At 46.9% G+C, this 17487-nt stretch overlaps 1 protein-coding gene across 5 annotated transcripts in view; it reads left to right on the top strand.

Moving 5' to 3' along the window:
• Nucleotides 1-17487, top strand: part of ASAP2 (ArfGAP with SH3 domain, ankyrin repeat and PH domain 2) — a 156903-nt gene that overhangs the window by 19235 nt on the left and 120181 nt on the right. The window contains exon 1 of one of the 5 annotated variants that reach the window (XM_060027127.1): nt 6621-6945. The exons of the other annotated variants lie outside the window; for them this stretch is intronic. The gene's annotated coding sequence lies outside the window, so the exon portion shown is untranslated. Of the gene's footprint in view, nt 1-6620; nt 6946-17487 lie in introns of those variants that run through there. 5 annotated transcript variants of the gene reach the window in all.

Genomic DNA, 17487 nt, shown 5'->3' with positions numbered 1-17487 from the left:
TGCTCAGTAATCATTTTATCGAGTTAAAAAATGTGGGTATAGTATTTATGCACAGATTCTTTATGCTTAGAAGCTTCTTTGTTTAGCTTCTCAACTTTAAAAGAGATTCAAAATGTTGTACATGCATTGTTTGCTATGAGTTACCGTCTTTAGAAATGACTAGAGAGGACAGATAATTTAGAAATATTTGCACCTACGTCAGAAGAGAGTTAATAGTACCTGTTACTATTAATACTACTGGTATTAGCTGTTCTGGGAAAAGGTACTATTTAGTCATAATAACCAGATAATAGCAGTGAGATTGGAGAGGAAAGCCCAGATAACAGTGAGTGTAGGTGTAATTATAATTTTAAGTGCCATGGTGGTGGGGGCAAATCTTTAAATATAAGTTTTTAAGAGCTGGGTTGTAGTGTAAGGCATAAGTCCTGTCTTGTCTGTAATAGGAGGTGCTCTTTGGCCCTGTAACCTTGGAGAAGTTATCAGTCTTGAATTATTTATCACTGGAATGAAGTATCTTTTGAGAGAAGCATATCTTCCTTCAGTGTTAAAAATATGTTTCTATCGTGTGTCATAGTGAGTATTCTAGTTACATTGGATATTTCTTTTTTTATATCCTGCCCACTCACTTGGTTATCCTTGAGAAGAGAGACGGATTTTAGGTGGTAGCTAAGTGGTACCCAGTCTTTGGATCTATAATCATATTCCACATTTTTACAATTTTCTCAATCCTTTTGGTTGCTGTTTTGCGATTTGATTTCAGATCTCTTTCTTTGGGAAGGTCGATTGGGTGGCTGCAGCAGAACTGAGCCCATTTAGGGGCTGGTAGATGACGTGTTTTTGATATGCTTGACAAAGTAAACTGTGCCCTTTCCTCCTGAGTGGAGTTGATCTGTGATCGACAAATGAATGGTCTCTTTCCATCTGGCTGTCACACAGACAGGCGAAAACGGTGGTGCCATTTGAACGTTGAATTTCTCAGACTCCCAAGGGACAACAGAATGTGTATATGAGCTGGCACACCCAAATGCAAATTATTTCTGTTGATACCTAATGTATGTAAATTTATGCTGCTTGGTTGACAAAGGCATTATGAATGATACGCTTTCTCAATAGTGTTATATAACTGAAATTTTCATTTTATCGTCACAGTAGTGAAGTACAGTTCCTGCTGAATTTCTGTGACATTTCCAGCAGCTCCAAAGCCTGTTATGGGGCTACGGCACCAGAGTTGGAGGATTCGGCGTCTTCTGGAGCGAGTGCTTGCCTGACTGTCTGCTAAAGGCCTTGACTATCTTCTCCCCGTGTAGAAATGCCCTGATTGAGGGCAGGGTGGAAAGTGGACGGTCAGGATAGTGCGATGACTCAGCAGAGAAGAGGAGTTTCAGTACAGATTTTGGGGGAGGTTGAGACAAGGGAGCACTTTGGAAAGAAAGTTATCTTTTCCTTTTCAAAACTGGGTCCTTCTTTCCCCCCCAGATCATTACATCTCAAATTCAGGGACAGAGAATCCAAGCAGGTTCCAAGATAGAAGGGTTCCATCAGCAGAGTTGGTGGCAGGGGTAGCGTGCATGTGCTGGAGGGAACCGCTCAGCCTTGGTGGTGCGTGTTCCACGCTTGCTTTGCTGTTGCTCTGGGGACGTTGTCACTGGGCCGTACTTCACTCAGCGGCCGTGACGGAGGGGAGTATTAGCCGCACTCCTGCTGTCTTCACCTCTGCACTCCCTTGAGCCTTGACAACGGTGTCTCCCCATCTGGTGAACAACCAGCCTGAGGACTGTGTGTCCCGCCCTTGCCAAGCTGGGCACTGGGGACACCTGCACAGCAGGCAGATGGGGCTGCTCTCCTGGCTGTGCCGCAAGCCTGGTGGAAAGGGCCGCTGGTCGGTGTGTTTCCTGCAGGAGCCTGAGCCTTTGCTGGATCTGGGACGGTAATCAGGCATTCGGTAGCCTGGAACAAGGCCTGACGCACAAAAGGCTCTTCTGGGGTATTTGTTGAGTAAATGACAGAGTAAATGATAGCAGAAGGAGATGAGAGCCTTCTAGGATGAGGACAAAGTACCTGAGCCCAAGGGTGGGGAGATGGGTTGCACGGAGAAAGCTAAGAAAATGCAGGGTTCTGGAGGGCTGTGCCCACTGGTTTTCTCTCTGGATTGGGGGGCAGGGCAGTGTTGGGCTGTCTGTTCTGTGGGCTGGGATAGAAGTGACTGTGTGTGGAGTGAAGAGGGGTCCTAGCCTTGCTGTTAGAGGACAGGAAGGCAGTGGTTGAGAGCAGCTTTATGATTTCTGCAAGGGGAGATGATTGTGTTTGCTTTTTCCACAACATTCACTGAAGGTCTGCCTGTCCTGTTCAGGCGCCGGGCGTTTACTAATGTGAGTAAAGAGCATCCGGATTTCTAGGCTTTCACAGTGTAAACAGATGCGTAAACAAACAGTTACACTATGGTTTGATTAATGCCGTGAGATACAGAGGCAGTTGCTATGGCAATGCCAAGCCACTCATAACATCCTGCCAGCACCAGCAGGCTTGCTTGCTCAGGGTCTTGAATGGGACCCAGCAGGCAAGTGATGGTGACGCGGTAGGGATGAGCCTGCCACTGTGTGCCTGGGTCAGCCCCAACCCCAGCGAGTGGCTTTACCACGCACCAGTCTTACAGCAGCTGTGGGCCTGTGACTTCTCTGGAACTAGCAAGGAAAATCCAGGCTGGGACTGATTCCCCAGAGGGCGGTTCTACAACCAGGTTGTGAGAAGCTTTCTCTGGGGAGATGCAGCCTCATGAAGGGGAGGGGTGGCAGGGATGGAGAGCAGCTTCTGCACGTGGACCTGGGATCTGCCAGGAACCGAGATGCTTATAAATATAGTCCCCGTGTCTCCTGAGCTGCTGGGTGAAGAGGGTGTTCCTTGTTTTCCATCTGGGCTGGGAGCAAGGGCAGGTATGGGAAAAGGAGAGTAGGTTTCTTCCCCCCTGTTTGCGGGAAGATTGTCAGGAAAACATCTGTATTTCATAATCCCCGGAAAAGCCCTTTCAGTCAGATGAGACAGGATCTGTGAGGGTTTTGATGAGAACGGTGAAAGCAGCAGCGATCTCTGTGCAGAGCCTGGCTGGCTGTGCTGCAGACACGGGGCTGCGGGGTTTTGTGGGACCAGGGCGCCGTGCATGAGGGAGACCTGGTTCTGAGTGGCAGGTGACAGGTCGGCTTCTTGCCTCCCGATGGTACAAAGACCTGCCCGTTTCCGGAGGGGAGATCACTGCCCGGGCTCGGGTTGGTCTGTGGTTGTGTGTCACTTTCCCTGAGCCATTGACTTCCTTTTTCTTCTCATACCAGTCTGGAGAGAGGAATCCCTCTTCTACCAGCAGGATAGGTGGGTGGCATTTCTGAGTGCTGGAAGGGTTCTCTGGTGTGATTCCGCCCCTCCCATCCCTCCAGCCAGGGCTTGTCACCTCTGGGAGGCAGGTGACAGTCTCCCTTTGACTCCTGACTGGGCTTTCAGGCTCTGCGTCTTGTTCTGCCATCTCCTCTCCCTCACTGACTCTTGCTCCTGGGATACGTATGATGTCACGTCTAATTTGAGCCCGCATTTAAGGGGTGTCTGGTGTGGTGGTCACGGCCTGGGCTTTATATGAACGTGGGTTTGAGTCACGCAGCAGACCTGCCACCAGCTGAGTCCATGCCAGTTGCCGGGTGTTACTTGGTGGAGGGGTTGATGTTGCTGGTGCGCTGTCAGCATCTCCCTCCTTTTTCTCAGAGTGAAAGTCCCTGCGTGGGACCCTACGTTGTCTTGGCGTGACCCGACTCGGCCGCCTTGCTCTGCTCCGGCCACATTCCCTCCTGGCTGCTTTGCAGGAGCAGGGGTTCCTACTCTAGAGCCTTTCCCTGCCGTTCATTCTGTCCAGACCGTCTTCTCCCCTTGCTGCTCATCCACACGGCTCCCTCCCTGGTCCCTTTTGTGTGTCACCTTCTCGTGAGTCCTGCACTGACCACCGCTTAAGCCAGCTCCCTGGCCTCTCTTTTCCCCACAGCTCTTCTCATCACCTCCTAACCTAGTCCAGAATTTACTTACTTGTTATAGTTTTGTTTTCTAATTCTCTCTTCCCTCCATTAGATCCTAAGCTTCATGGGGCAGGGATTCCTGACTCTCTCATTTAATGACGCATCCCCAGGGCCCAGAATTGTGCCTGGCACATAATACATGAATAATGCATGTTTGTTGAATGAGTACAACTGGCCAGCAAACACAGCTTATATTGCAGAGAGTGAAACACATGATCCAGGAGTGCTGGTGCTGTCGGTTCACAGAAATCTTGTTTCTCTGGCTGTGGAGAAGAGACTTGATTCTTACAGGGTAGGGTAGTGTTTGAAAAGTTGAATGAGTGAATGTAGATCCTAAAAAAGTAAGAGCGTGTTGGAGTGGCTCAGTCCCATAGGCACTTGTGTAGCAGGGGTTGAGGCTGCCTCTTGCCTGTGGATGAGGGGGTTCCGGGGTTAGACGTGTGCCCGACCTTGTTCTGTATCCATGTCACCAGGCTCAGAGGATTCCTTGTATGTTTCCAAACTGCCGCTTAGTAGGAGTGGAGAATGCTGCTCCTCATTTCTTTTACCTGCAGGGACCAAAGCAGTTTGGAGTTAGAGCAGTTCACAGACATGGCTTTCAAACTGTGTGAGTCAATTAATTATTGTCCAAGACGGCCGGAAGGTTAACCCCCAGGGTTGCTTTGGCTATAGGGATCTGACGTCTTTGTGACAGTTGTGACGAAAGCTGGTATTCTGTTGGGACTTTGAAGAGTCTCGTCAGGTGGTGAAGGAATTGAGAAGCAACGGTTCCCACCTGCTCTGTCACCCTGTTTTCTGGTTTGTACTCTTGCCTTGTGGAAATTTATTTATTTGTTAAGGCCTCCAAACTAAACATACTTGGAGTGGTTATCCAGATGACAGGGTTGCCATGATGAGAGGCTGCTATGCTTTTTGTACTTTTTTCTTTTTCAGGCCTGGTAGTTCTTCGGTGTTGATCATCTCTTTTCGGAGACACCTTTTCATGAATTCTTCAGATTTCCCTCCTTTAGTAACACGACACTTCGAAAACTTGCTTGGTGGCCTGGGACCAGTAGCTTTGCAGGAATACAGAGATGAAATGGTTCATTCCCGTGAGGAGCTTCTGTTACTCCTGAGCCCATGCAGTGATCAGAGCCTCTGCTTTGAAGCCACTTGGACCTGGACTTGACTACTGATTTCACCAGTTAATGCCTGTGTGACCACAGGCAGATGGGCTCATTGACTAATGTATGTTTAACAAACACATAACGCTTACTGCTCCAGGCACTAAGTGCTTAACAAATGTTAAATGTGTTTAGTCCTTAGGACGACCCTGTGGGTAGGTACTCTTGTCATCCCTGCGTTTAAAGAAGAGGAAACTGGGACGCAGAGAGATTAAGTAACTTTCCCAGGATCACTGAGCTAGGCAGTGAGAAAGCCAGAATTTCAACCCCAGATACTGTGGCTCTTGAGTTCATGCTTTTCATCATGACACTATCTATGCTGCCTCTCAGCTTTCAAAGCTTGAGCTTCCTAAATCCATAAAATGGGAGAACTGATCATAATACTGCCTAGGTACAGGATTGGTGTGAGAATTAAGTGAGAAAACCCAGGTAGAACATCTAGCCCAGTGCCTGTCACATGGTGAGGGCTCATGGCAGCTGTCGCCGTTACTTCAGCCTGGCGGAGGGAGATAAGATGGTACACAAATTATACTAATACAGAGTAACGTGTGCTAGGTGTCTTTCAGAGCACTGATAACAAAAATTGCTTCCTGTGAGGCCTAGGAAGCCTTCGTGAAGGGGGCGGGGAGGACAGGCATGGCACTGATTCACCATCTGTGAAGCAGTCACCGTCCCATCTGATAGATCCAGAGGCGGGGGCTCTAACTGGTTACAAAGCCCAGGGTTTGACTAGATGGGAGACGTGACAAGGTGCGGGAAGGTGGGTCTGTTGGGGGTCCAGTGGGCTGGACCCTGAGTGGAGCAGAGGGAGGAATGAGATGAAGGGCTGGCCAGCACCGCGTGGCCAGGTCGCCGCTGGCCCAGCAGAGCCCACTTCCGGCCTTGTGAGTGCTTAATTAGCTTTGCATATTGTCTTTTTGTTCCCTCTCTTTAGAAATTTTCTCCCACACCTTCATTCCTGTGGATTTCTAGAAATACCCTATTTTTCGTGACTCATTGCTGGGACACATCCTGTTTGGGGAAGTGTTGAGGAGGAATTGGAGGATGGTGTGAAGTGTGCTCCTGGTGATGGGTGGTGCAGGCGGGAGGTGACTCTGCTCTTCTGCTTCCCCCACAAAACCCACAGCCCTCACCCTGCCTCGTACCCGTCTCTCCCGATGAGCTGGATTTCTCCAGATGCGGTGTTTCAGTGCCTCGACCTGATGTGTGCCAACTGGAAGTTTTCCTCTTGTGTTGTAAGCAGGGATCTGTCTGTGGCTACAGTGACTGATGATGGGATTAATCAGATTAGAGATGGGGCCTGGAGTCTTGAACCTGACTGAGTTAGATGACCTTCTGCACCTAACGGATGGCCTGACTTCATTCGCGTGCGCCAGGGTGGCCTGGTGCCACGTGATGGATTACGCGCCAGGTGCCCTGGACAGAGTTGCTTCAGAGCGTTGTTATGAGAAGTAGAGGAGCAGCAAAGGCTCTGAGCACAGACGGAGCACACGCAGTGTGGAATCAGCTGGCCCTTTCCTTGGATGGTCTGATTTTACCATGAACTGCTGTTACTTCAGTTTTTATTGTAGGCCTTCCTCGTTCTAACAGAGCCCGGATGTTTTAAATCATCACGCAGTGGCTCTTTTGTATGGCCCAAGGCCTTTTGGCAGGCTGATTGGAAAGCTCGGGACATCAGGCAGTGAAATAATAGAAAAATAGGAGAAGCTGAACTTGAGCCGTGGAGAGGGCAGGTGAGGCTTCCCCGGGGGAGTGGGCGCTGGTGTGGGAGGGGCCGGCCGCTGTGACGTGGGGTTGGGCCCAGTGGCAGAATGGTGGGAACGTTTAAGAAGCAAGTCAGGCTGTCTTGTCAGAGCCTGAACCCCGAGGGTGGCCGTGGTGGTGGTACCCGGAGAACGTCGTTGGAGCATGAGGCGGTGGTGCCCTCCCTCGAATGGCGAAGGCAGTCGGAGGAGGCTAGAACAGAGGTGCTCGGCCTGGGCAGTTTTGCCTCCTAGGGGACTTGTGGCAAGGTCCAGAGATGAGCTTGATTGTTTCATCAGTGGGCGGAGGCCAGGGATGCTGCTGAACACCCTCCCGTGCACGGGGAGGCCCCGGGTGTCACGAGTGCGGCGCGGGGAGCCCTTGGGCTGGAAGGTTGTCAAGTACTGGGAGGCTTGGAGGGCGAAGGGGGGACAGTCCTCTGCACCCCAGCTGCTCTTGGCTCTGGTTCCCTCGGGAAAGGAGGGGGAGGGTCTTGGTGGGCCTGAGTTTCTTTTTAAGTTGGACAGGATGAAGATGATTTAGAAATTTTCATAAGCTGAAGCTTAATCAAGTGCCGTGAAGTGAAAATCGTGATTTCAGCGAACTCAGGTGTATTAAGTCAGTTGAGACCTTCAAAGAGTGGCATTAAAATGCCGATCCACTTAAACTCCTGACATGTTCTCATCTCTGCCTGTATTATTTTTTTCTACCCTTTAACCTTGTGCCGTGCAGAATGCCAAAGGGTTGGGGTATGGTTTGATAGCTTACTTTTATGATATGAAGATTAATAAAATTAAAACTGCCTTAGTACTGATGTAAAGAGCTTGAATGTAATTTACTTTTATAATTATCTGCCCTTAAAAATCTTAATTCGGTATCTATAAAAATAAGAAGACTTTTCACTGGAAAGGTGAAGGGAAATATGAAGATTGATAGAATTAAAAAAAATAAAAAGGCAACCTATTACCCCATTATTATGTGTGTGTATGTATTGGTTTGGCCAAAATGTTCGTTCGGGTTTTGCCCTAAGATGTTGCGGATGTTTCCATCTTATAAAAAACCTGAACAAACTTTTTGGCCAGCCCAATATGTGTGAGAGATACATGACACGTTTTACTTTTTTTTTGAAATGGCCTGCCTTTAAAATTTGGAACTATAATTTATTTCCAGCAGAATTAAAATCCATTTTTCTCTTGCTTTTCTTTCTCCTTTCCTGGGTCAGATAAAAGGTGTTCATTTGCTTCTGAGAATGTGTTGACTTCTGGTTTATCTCTTAATTAAAATTCTGCCATAAGCTGGAGAGCTTAGACCTTATCCTGTTCTTGGTGGGGAGGTGTGGCAGGCTTTTGAGCGAAAGGGCAGGGACGGGGCAAGGTCTGAGTCAGAAAGATCCCTCTGAGGCTGGAAGCGGCGAGACAGGCAGACAGACCAGGGGAGGCTAGTTCCGATTCGAGAGGACGAGTTCTGCGCCTGGGCAGGAGCCAGGGGACAGGGAGGAAATAGGCAGGAGGGACAGACAGGTCTCGGTGACCTCTTGGCCGTGGCGGCAGAGGAAGGGGTGGGAAGTCAGGAAAACACACAAGTTTCTGGCTTGCGTGGGTAGAAGCCTTAAAAAAAAAAAAAGGGAAAAATCCCTGTTTTGTACATGCTTTGTTTGTTAATGTTGCTTTCTGGCTTTTGCTTTTCTAAAGTAAGTGAAAATGGAGAAGTTTTAACAATGCCTCAAGTCTTGAGGCTGGATTGAGACCTTTCTCACATATACTGTGAATTTTTGATAAAAACACACTTGATATCTTTGGGAAGGTTAGGATGATTCTTCTTCCTTCTGCAAGTGTTTAGGAAGTATCTCGTCTGTCAACCGTGTGATTGAAAGGCTGGGTTCTGAGCCGCCAGGAAGGATGGGAACCAGTCTTGCTCCTCTGGTAAAAAGCACGTAGCACGCCGGAGACTCTCAGTATTCTGCCTTTGATTTGGGGAGTGGTTGCCCTGAGAAAAACCAGTGGACGGTCAGATAGTAGTCTTACACCTATTCCAAACTAAAAGCGAGCAGTACGGCGGACAAGTTCAAGGTGAGCGGCATTCTGTGTCTACCTTGTGGTCCCACGTGTCCGGTTCTGCGGGCAGGTGTGTAGCTCAGGCGACGTCTCGCGTGGGTGTCTTGTGTGTGCTTTCCGCGGTTTTCCCTCTTCCGCGACTGGGAGGTGGTTCAGTGAGGCGGGGAGTGGGTGGCTCTTGCCTCCGATACTGGGTTTGAATCCAGTTTCCAGCACCCCTGGTATTGCTCCCCAGCAGGCTACTTAGTGACCTTTCACGTGTGCTGTTTACTAACTGTGCACATAAGCTACACGTTCAGGTTACACAGTGCTGCTTTTTGCTGTTTGTCCAAATTTAAAAAAAAATTCATCTCCTGGTCTTCGGTAGAAACTTCTGTGTTCTCTTGGGCAACTTAGGTAGTCACTCCTTCTTTTTGGAACCTCAGTTTCCTTATCAGTAACACCAGAGAGCTAGACTGGGGCCCCTTGAGATGTGACACTTTGGGTTCTAACATTCCAGGTCTTTGTAAACACACGGACTCCATGCACAGCGTCGTTGGCTGCAGCCACGTTCACCTTACAAAGCTGTGTCTCATCAGGCTGTGTGGAATCTTGATCACTTAGACCTTGTGTGGAAGTTGTTTTATCCCTGAATTACTTAAAATGACTTTCTCAAGAGCGTTTTCTGATTTACAAGTCAGAAATTCCTCCTCAAGGCGGGGAAACCACAACGCTTGAAGCATTTCAGGTCTTCTGAGTACAGTGTTGTGTTCATGTGGGGAGGAGGGTGCAGGTCTGCAGCCTGCGAGTGAGGAGTGGCCGAGTGTTTCCTGCTGTGGTCTGCTTCATTGTGGTGTAATTTACGTGTAATAAAATGTACCGATTTTAAGAGTACTATTCAATGAACTCTGACAAATAGTCATTTAATCATCACCACTACTGTCACTAAAACACTACTATCACCCCCAAAAGTTTCCTCCTGCTTTAAGCTGACTTACTGGTGGTTCTTGTAGCTTTTTTGTAGATTTCTTGGCACCTTCTACACAGATGATCATGTCATCTCTGAATAACAAGTGTTACCTTCTTCTTTTCCTGTTTGCCTTATTTTTCCTGCTTTATTGCACTCCTGGGGACTCCAGTACAATGTCAAGCAGTCACGGGGGGAGCGAACATCCTTGCTTGGTTCCTGATCTTAAGGGGAAGCATTCAGTCTTTCATTATAAAATATGACATAGCTGTAGGTATTTTCTGTAAGCCCTTTATCGAGTTCTCTTCTATTTCTAGTTTGCTGAGAATTTTCCGACATGAATGGGTGTTTAATTTTGTCAGATGCTTTTTCTGCATCTATTGAAATGACCATATGGTTTTCCTTTTTTAGCTTGTTAATGTGGTGAGTTACATTACATTTTTAATGCCGTGACTACCCTTTGGTACAGAAGCCTTATCTGTAGGGTAAGCACAGATTTTGTGTCATCATATTGGGATTTGAGGATTAGCTGTACTTCATTTTTTTTTTCTTTTCCATTATGGTTTATTACAAGATATTGAGTGTAGTTCCCTGTGCTATACAGTAGGACCTTGTTGTTTATCTATTTTATGTACATAGTAGTTTGTATCTCCTAGTCCCAAACTCCTACTTTACCCCTCCCCATACCCCCTTTCCCCTTTGGTAAACATGTTTGTTTTCTATGTCTGTGAGTCTGTTTTGTAAGTTATTTGTATCATATTTTAGATTCCACATATAAGTGATATCATATGATATTTGTTTTTCTCAATCTGACTTAATCTCTAGGTCCATCCATGTTGCCGCAAATGGCATTATTTCATTCTTTTTTTCTGGCTGAATAGTATTCCATTTGTGTGTGTGTGTGTGTGTGTGTGTGTGTGTGTGTGTGTGTGTATGTGTATATATACACCACATCTTCTTTATCCATTCATCTGTCAATGGACATTTGGGCTGCTTCCATGTCTTGGCTAGTGTAAATAGTGCTGCTATGAACACTGGGGTGCATGTGTCTTTTTGAATTAAAGTTTTCTCCGGATGTATGCCCAGGAGTGGGATTGCTGGGTCATATGGCAACTCTGTTTTTATTATTTTCAGGAACCTCCAGACTGTTTGCCACAGTGGCTGCACCAATTTATATTCCCACCAACATTGTAGGAGGGTTCTCTTTTCTCCACACCTCCTCCTAGCCGCACTTCGTAATTGTATTACAGTACATTCAGAGTTCTTGACAGCAATGACTCTTCATAAATAATCTCGCCTGTGGGGTCACATCTGTTTAAGTATAACTCAGTTAACCTTTTTACTATTTCATTGTATTTTGAGTCACATGAAGCCACGTGTGTGGGAAAGAATAACAACATATCTTTCCGTAACCTTTATTCTATGCCAGATACTAGTCTAATATGACCTCTTAATTGCCATGACAACCCAAAGGCATAGGTACCATTTCCTTCATTTTACAAATGAAATTGAGGTCCTGCTTCTTGGAGGGTAAGAGAAGTAATTCCATTTCACCTGACTTTAACTGAGCAACATTTATTTATATGCCAACCATTTGGACCCATATAACTGGTACAAAGCTTTTACATAGGCAGCATCCTCACTTTTTACAGAGGGTACTGATGGAGAGGTTGAAGTAACTTTCCCAAGGTCACATAGCTGATGAGAAGCAGGGCTAGATTTGAATCCAGGTCTTTCATTTCCAAGTTAAGTTCTTTTCCCTGTAGTATTACTATTATGGGGGTGGTTTATGGAAAGGAATTAAGTCAGTGTGAAACTAGACTATTTTCTAGAGCAAGGTAGCCAAGATTTTCATAGTTTGTCTTCACAAACCTGTCTGAATATCAGGATGAGTATAGGAATACATTCCAAAACTAAATATTGCTAGCTCACATATTTATTTAATGAACAACAACCTTCTTTCTTAATTCACCATATATCCAGGAAGATATTTTATCGGTATTAAGCAATGATGCTGGTATTGTAGAATTTGGGTCGAACTGTTATGCATGTAAAACATTAACTCTTTATTTGCCTAATAGTTTTCAGTGAGACGTTTTCTGGTAAGCCATCGCCTATTGCCACCGTGTATGCTAAGCCACGGTGTGATTATGAGTTCCTTACGCAAAGCTGGAGTTGGTTTAAGTAAATGCTCATGCCTCAACAAAAATGTGTCCCATAATTTTCCTATTGTGGACACAGCCAACATGTCTTAAGCCCCTGCGTCATGCCAGACACTATGCTAGATCAAGGAAGGGGAGAAGAGAGAAAGAAATGACCTAGGCCTTACAGGATGAATTCAACAGGCAGAAAAAGGACTAAGGGCCAGCGGACAGAGGATTCCCTGGTGGCATGTGTTAGGATCCAAGTAAGTTTAATGTTTAGAGTAGCATATTAGACAGGTTAAGAACTTTGTTATTGGACAGGCACGTGTGAATGTCAGACCTGATTCTGCTGTTTGGTAGCTTTGTACTTCTGGGCAAGGTGGTTAATCTTTTTTTAGCTCTTGTTTCCTCATATGAAAAAAATGGAGATGAAGGTACAAGGTATATTTCACAGGTGTTCAGTGTGTGTGTGTGTGTTTCTTGTCTTGGAAGTGAGGCCAGAGGTCTGTGTTCTGTGCTGGAATGAAACTTTATGTTTTTGGCCAGACAGTAGTGACAGGCGTTCTGTTTGGACTGTGACCTCATGGGAGCGTGTTTTGGTGGTTTACAGATAAAATCTAACCTGGCCTGGATCATGGGAAGCGCAGGCTCAGTCCCTTGTTGAGACTGTCAGTTGTTCTTCCAGCACATGGGTCGTGCAAGGTAAATGTTTGTTGAATCCGTGCACTAAGGTTTTACAGTAACCTCTGGAGATCTGCTTTTCTAAGTCTTTTCTTCTGGGAGGATCAGCCCTTGGGAGATTGGATGCTGCAAACGGTGACTAGTCCCAGCACTGTAGCAGCTGTGTTCAGCCTGGTGGCGATGGGTGCATGGTGTGCTTTCAGCCTGGCCTGGAATGAACATCTTGTGTTGGAACAGAGTGTGGCTTCTGTTTTCTGAGCCTTCCTTCTGAAGCCTTTGGGGAGAGTAGCTGGTGGCTAGGTCACTATTAGAAGGAGGGGATCCAAAGGCCTATGCCTCCTTGTAGTTCCAGGATCGATTCAAGGAGAAAATCCACAGTTGGTCACCGTTTTATCTTTTTTTTTTTTTTTAAATCATTTTTTTCTGTTTCAGCTTTTTCTTTTCCTCCCTCCTTTGTGGAGGAAAATTACCCTCCATGGGGCAGCATGTTATTGGGGAAGCAGCTTTCGATTGTGTAATGATTGTCAGGTGAGACTGTTAACATATGTTCAGACCATTAGGTATGAGACCTTGGTGAGCATTGGCTGCTTGGATGTAACCGGGGCACAGTAACATAAAAAACAAATTTTCTTCTCATAAAAGATACACAAGCAATCTTGTGTATTTTCTTTATTTTGGCTGACCCTGAATAACGGTGTCAGGTATGATGGAGAGAAGGCATATGGATTGACAAAGGTTTGTACTTCGGCTTCCAACAGCAGGAAGGATTTGCCCCAGTGAGCCTTGAAACAATTTTATAATGCACATTTTTTTTCATAAATTATAATCATAGTTGGTATAGGAACTCAGATGGAAAATGTGACCAAATCAGAGAAGGAACTGTTAAAATGATATTTTTTCAAAAAGCATCTGCTTACTGTGTCATACAGATGAATTTTAATTAAAATACTTTCAAGATCGAGTTAGGTGGAAAATCAAAGATACAGTATATTTTTCAGGGAGGTAGGGTCCGCTTAGAGGAGCTAAAGCTTGTTTTGTTTGTACCTGGACTAATTTGAGGCAGAATGAATGGATATTATCTAGGTCACTCTGGTGTGTATTCATTCATTCACTTGTTCACTTACTCATCAGGCAGTTTGGCTGTATACTGTGCTAGTTGCTGAGAATGGTATAAATATGGACCTTCCAAGGCTCACAGTCTAGTTGTAAGGGACAAATAAATGTAATTAGGAAATAATGTGGTAAAAATAGCCAGCAAAATTGGTTCCTCAAAATAAGTGGTGGTGCACGTGTGTTAGTTTTTATGAAATATGAAGTTTCCTTTTGGGAATTAGTGGGAAAATTGCTTTTACATAAACTCATCATTAAAGAATTTGAAGCTATTGAGGCTTCAACAAGCCATTAAGATTAAGTCAAAATGCTTGCTTTTGGAATATCAAGGGCCTGTTGATCTACATAGGCAGAGGGGGTTCTGTAAGATCCAGAAATAAAGTTCTAGGGTTTTATGATGGGGCTAGAACAGAGAGCCCTTTATGAGAACACATTTCTAGCTCCCAGCAGGGATTATGTGGTTAACACTCATGGGAGGGACTTGACAGCACGCTGAATTGAGGCACATTTCCTATTAAGCTCTTTGCCTCAGTGGCTCTGGTCTTTGGTTGGAGGACAGAACCACTAATGGGCTCTCAGGTGGTGCCACAGTGTAGATGATGCTTTATGACCGTGTCCTGAATCTTTACCAGGCACCCATTAGTGTTTATACAAAGAGCAGGGGATGGATTTAACGTGTTCTTATTTACCGTTTAATTGGAATGTGTGACATGAAGGAAGAACGTGTTCACTGGGTCCTTTGTAAAACGTCATGAACAGTATGGCTTAGACTTGGGTATTTAGGCTTTCTGCAGAAATAAACTGCTAGTTTTGATGGTGCTTGAGTTTGTTTGCGTTTCGTCAGCATTAAGTGAGCTCCTAACTGTGATATAGAAGGTCAAGGCGTAAGTCATACAGCCCAGGGAATGGGTGTCAACTTTCACCTCTTATTGGTAGTGTGGCCTGGGGCAAGTTCACTTTGCTTCGCACTCTGCAGATTGTTGGGAGTTTCTCGAATGTAATAATGCAGTTAAATGCCTTCTGCAGTATGCAGCCACGGTCAGGGTTCCGTACTAGGTGGTGGTGATAATATTATCGTTATTAATAGAGGTCGCGGGCACTATGCTTGATTTTTGTACAAAGAGCAGGAATCCTCCCAGACAAGAGCTTGGGGGTCAGAGAAAGACAAGCACTGCCTTTGCTGGGGAGGCCGTTTTTTTCTAGACCCTTTGATGACTGTGGTGTGGATGCCGTGTTGCTGCCGCTCCTGGACGCCTGGGGGTGGGGGCGCAGCTGAAGCGCAGCCGGCCTGCAGGGCCAGTCACTTTATTCAGTGCCGGCTCAGACCCTCACCGTGCTGAGTGTGGAGCGTTCTGTAAAAACAAGCCCCGAGAGATTAGCCATTCATTTATTTTTGGTCGTTTCTTGAAGTAGTGGCAATCGCCACCTGTAACGCAGTTGTTAACGTCTTTTTTGCACGTGTTGCTCAAATATCACATCTTCCTGACTTTCCTGTCTGAACTAGCACTGCTCTTCACTGTCTCTGTGTCCCTTCAGTCAGAAAATATTCATGGAGCACCTGGGGGAAGCTGGTGGTGCAGCAGTGAGCAGAGGATACAGAAGCCCCTGCCTTGGGGAGCGCCACGATGCTCTTGCTTTGCAGTCGTCACCGTCTGGCGTGCTGTGCCCCGTGCATGCCGCTTTATTTTCTGTCTCCACTGGAACGACACTGGACACTCTGTGGGGTCAGAGACTTTGTTTTGTCTGCCACCAGCTCCCCGGTGCCCTAAGCGGAGCCCAGGACGCGACTGGCTCTTAAGGAATATTTTGTTGCGGTTGTTGAGACCCAGACGCAGGAAGAGCGAGCCCACCTTTGATTACTGAGAGTCGCAACTCTGAGCTAGTGTATAGAGGAGGAAGCTATTTAAGTTCAGTAAGGGACAGGAGGGTCACGTCCCGGGCCGGGAAGGAGCTCTGGTTTGGGCGCCAGGAGACCTGGTTTGGGGGCCTTGGATCTGCTCCTGAGAGACTACTTGACTTCGGGCAACTCTTTACATTTGTGAGTGAAAAACTGGATGAGATTCTCTAAGTCTCTTCAGACCCATACTCCCGACCCGTTTAAGATAGGCAGACTCAACCGCCTTTTGATGTGCATGTATCTTTTCAGTAACCCGGATGCTGCTGAGCAGGTGAACTGTGTGAAACTTTTAATCCTTCAACTGTACATAAGGTTTCATCCTGGGTCCAGAATATTTTAAAAAACTAAAATGCCTTCACCTCAGTGCTTCTTAGTACGATACGCCTTCCTCGCTTCTCCGTCCTCCGCGCTGCCGGTCCTTGTCTTCTTTACATCCCACCATTTAGCCGCGGTGGCCCCTCTGCGTGGGAAAGGCTCGTCCCCGGGAGGTTCATGGCTTCCGCACAAGCCTGCGTGCGTGTGTGCAGGACCAGCGGCCAGTAGTGTTTTTAATTGAGGAGAAGGCTCTTCTGTGGGACAGCGGTTTGTCTGTTCACGAGCTGCACGGATCTGGTGTTGAGGTAGCAGCCGCTGGGCGTCTTGATGAGGCTGAGCTCTCTGCCCTCAGTTAGAGAGACTCCCCTGCCCTTTGCCGGAGAGGCGCCACCTCGGCAGGGTTCCAGGTCACCAGGTGCCTCCGACGGGGGAGCCTCCGACGGTCCGCTGTCCTCACCCGCACCAGATGATGGTTTAGCAGTTTGCCTGCCTGATGGGATGTTGGCCTCATCGACCTTGTTACCTCATGTGTTACTTGAGCTTTTTGATCCGAGCGCTTCTATGGCTTTGCTGGCTGCTTCTGTCAGAAGGGTTTTTAAGCAAGCATGAGACAGTGCAAGGAACGTGGACGGGCGTTGGTGTTTGCGTTGCAGGGTTCACATCTCACCGCCACTGCTTACTGGCTCATGTGTTTTTGGTTCTGAAAGCTCAGTCTGGTCCTCAACTTCCTCATTCTGAAATTTGGGAATGACGATAAGTCAGTTGTTAAAGGAAACCGTGTTCCTAGAGCACGTGGTTCAGTGCCAGGCACAGAGTGGGTGTTCAGTGAGTGGGCAGTATCACTGTTATTTTTTGCACATGCAAACAGTGCCCCTCCTCACATAGTCTCGCTGGTCCAGGAAACTGTCCCTCTCTGGCTCCATTCCCCACTCTCCTCCACACACGCACACTCTCCCAGCTCTTAGGCATAATTATGCCCCACTTATCTAGAGGTCAGACACTTAGCATCTGGAACATATCCAGGAACCGGAGGTCAACGGCAGAGGCCTCTCTCACCTGCCCTAGGGTCCAGGCCAGAGGGTAGGTGCCGAGGACGGCAGCTGACGGGGAGGGGAGAATACAGCACCAGGGCGGGGCCGCGAGGTGCGGGGGCCAGCGGTCTTGCTTCCCACGCTGCCTGTCCAGGCTGTCACAGTCCTTGGTGCTCCCAGCGATCCTGAGAATTAAGGCAGAATTGCACTCTCGTCTCTGTTTAAGAAAACAGGACAATATAAAATTTGTTTCTCTGGGATTTCCAACCAAGATGGTTTAAAAAAAAAAACCTTTGATATTTTGGTGTCATTTTTTTCCTCCCAGATAATCACTTTATGTAGAACTCTTAATTT

Source organism: Delphinus delphis, chromosome 12, assembly GCF_949987515.2.
Source record: "Delphinus delphis chromosome 12, mDelDel1.2, whole genome shotgun sequence".
In the NCBI taxonomy this organism is placed as follows: Eukaryota; Metazoa; Chordata; class Mammalia; order Artiodactyla; family Delphinidae; genus Delphinus; species Delphinus delphis.
The sequence above is the reverse complement of the archived record's forward strand: the minus strand, read 5'-3'. Positions and strand labels throughout refer to the sequence as shown.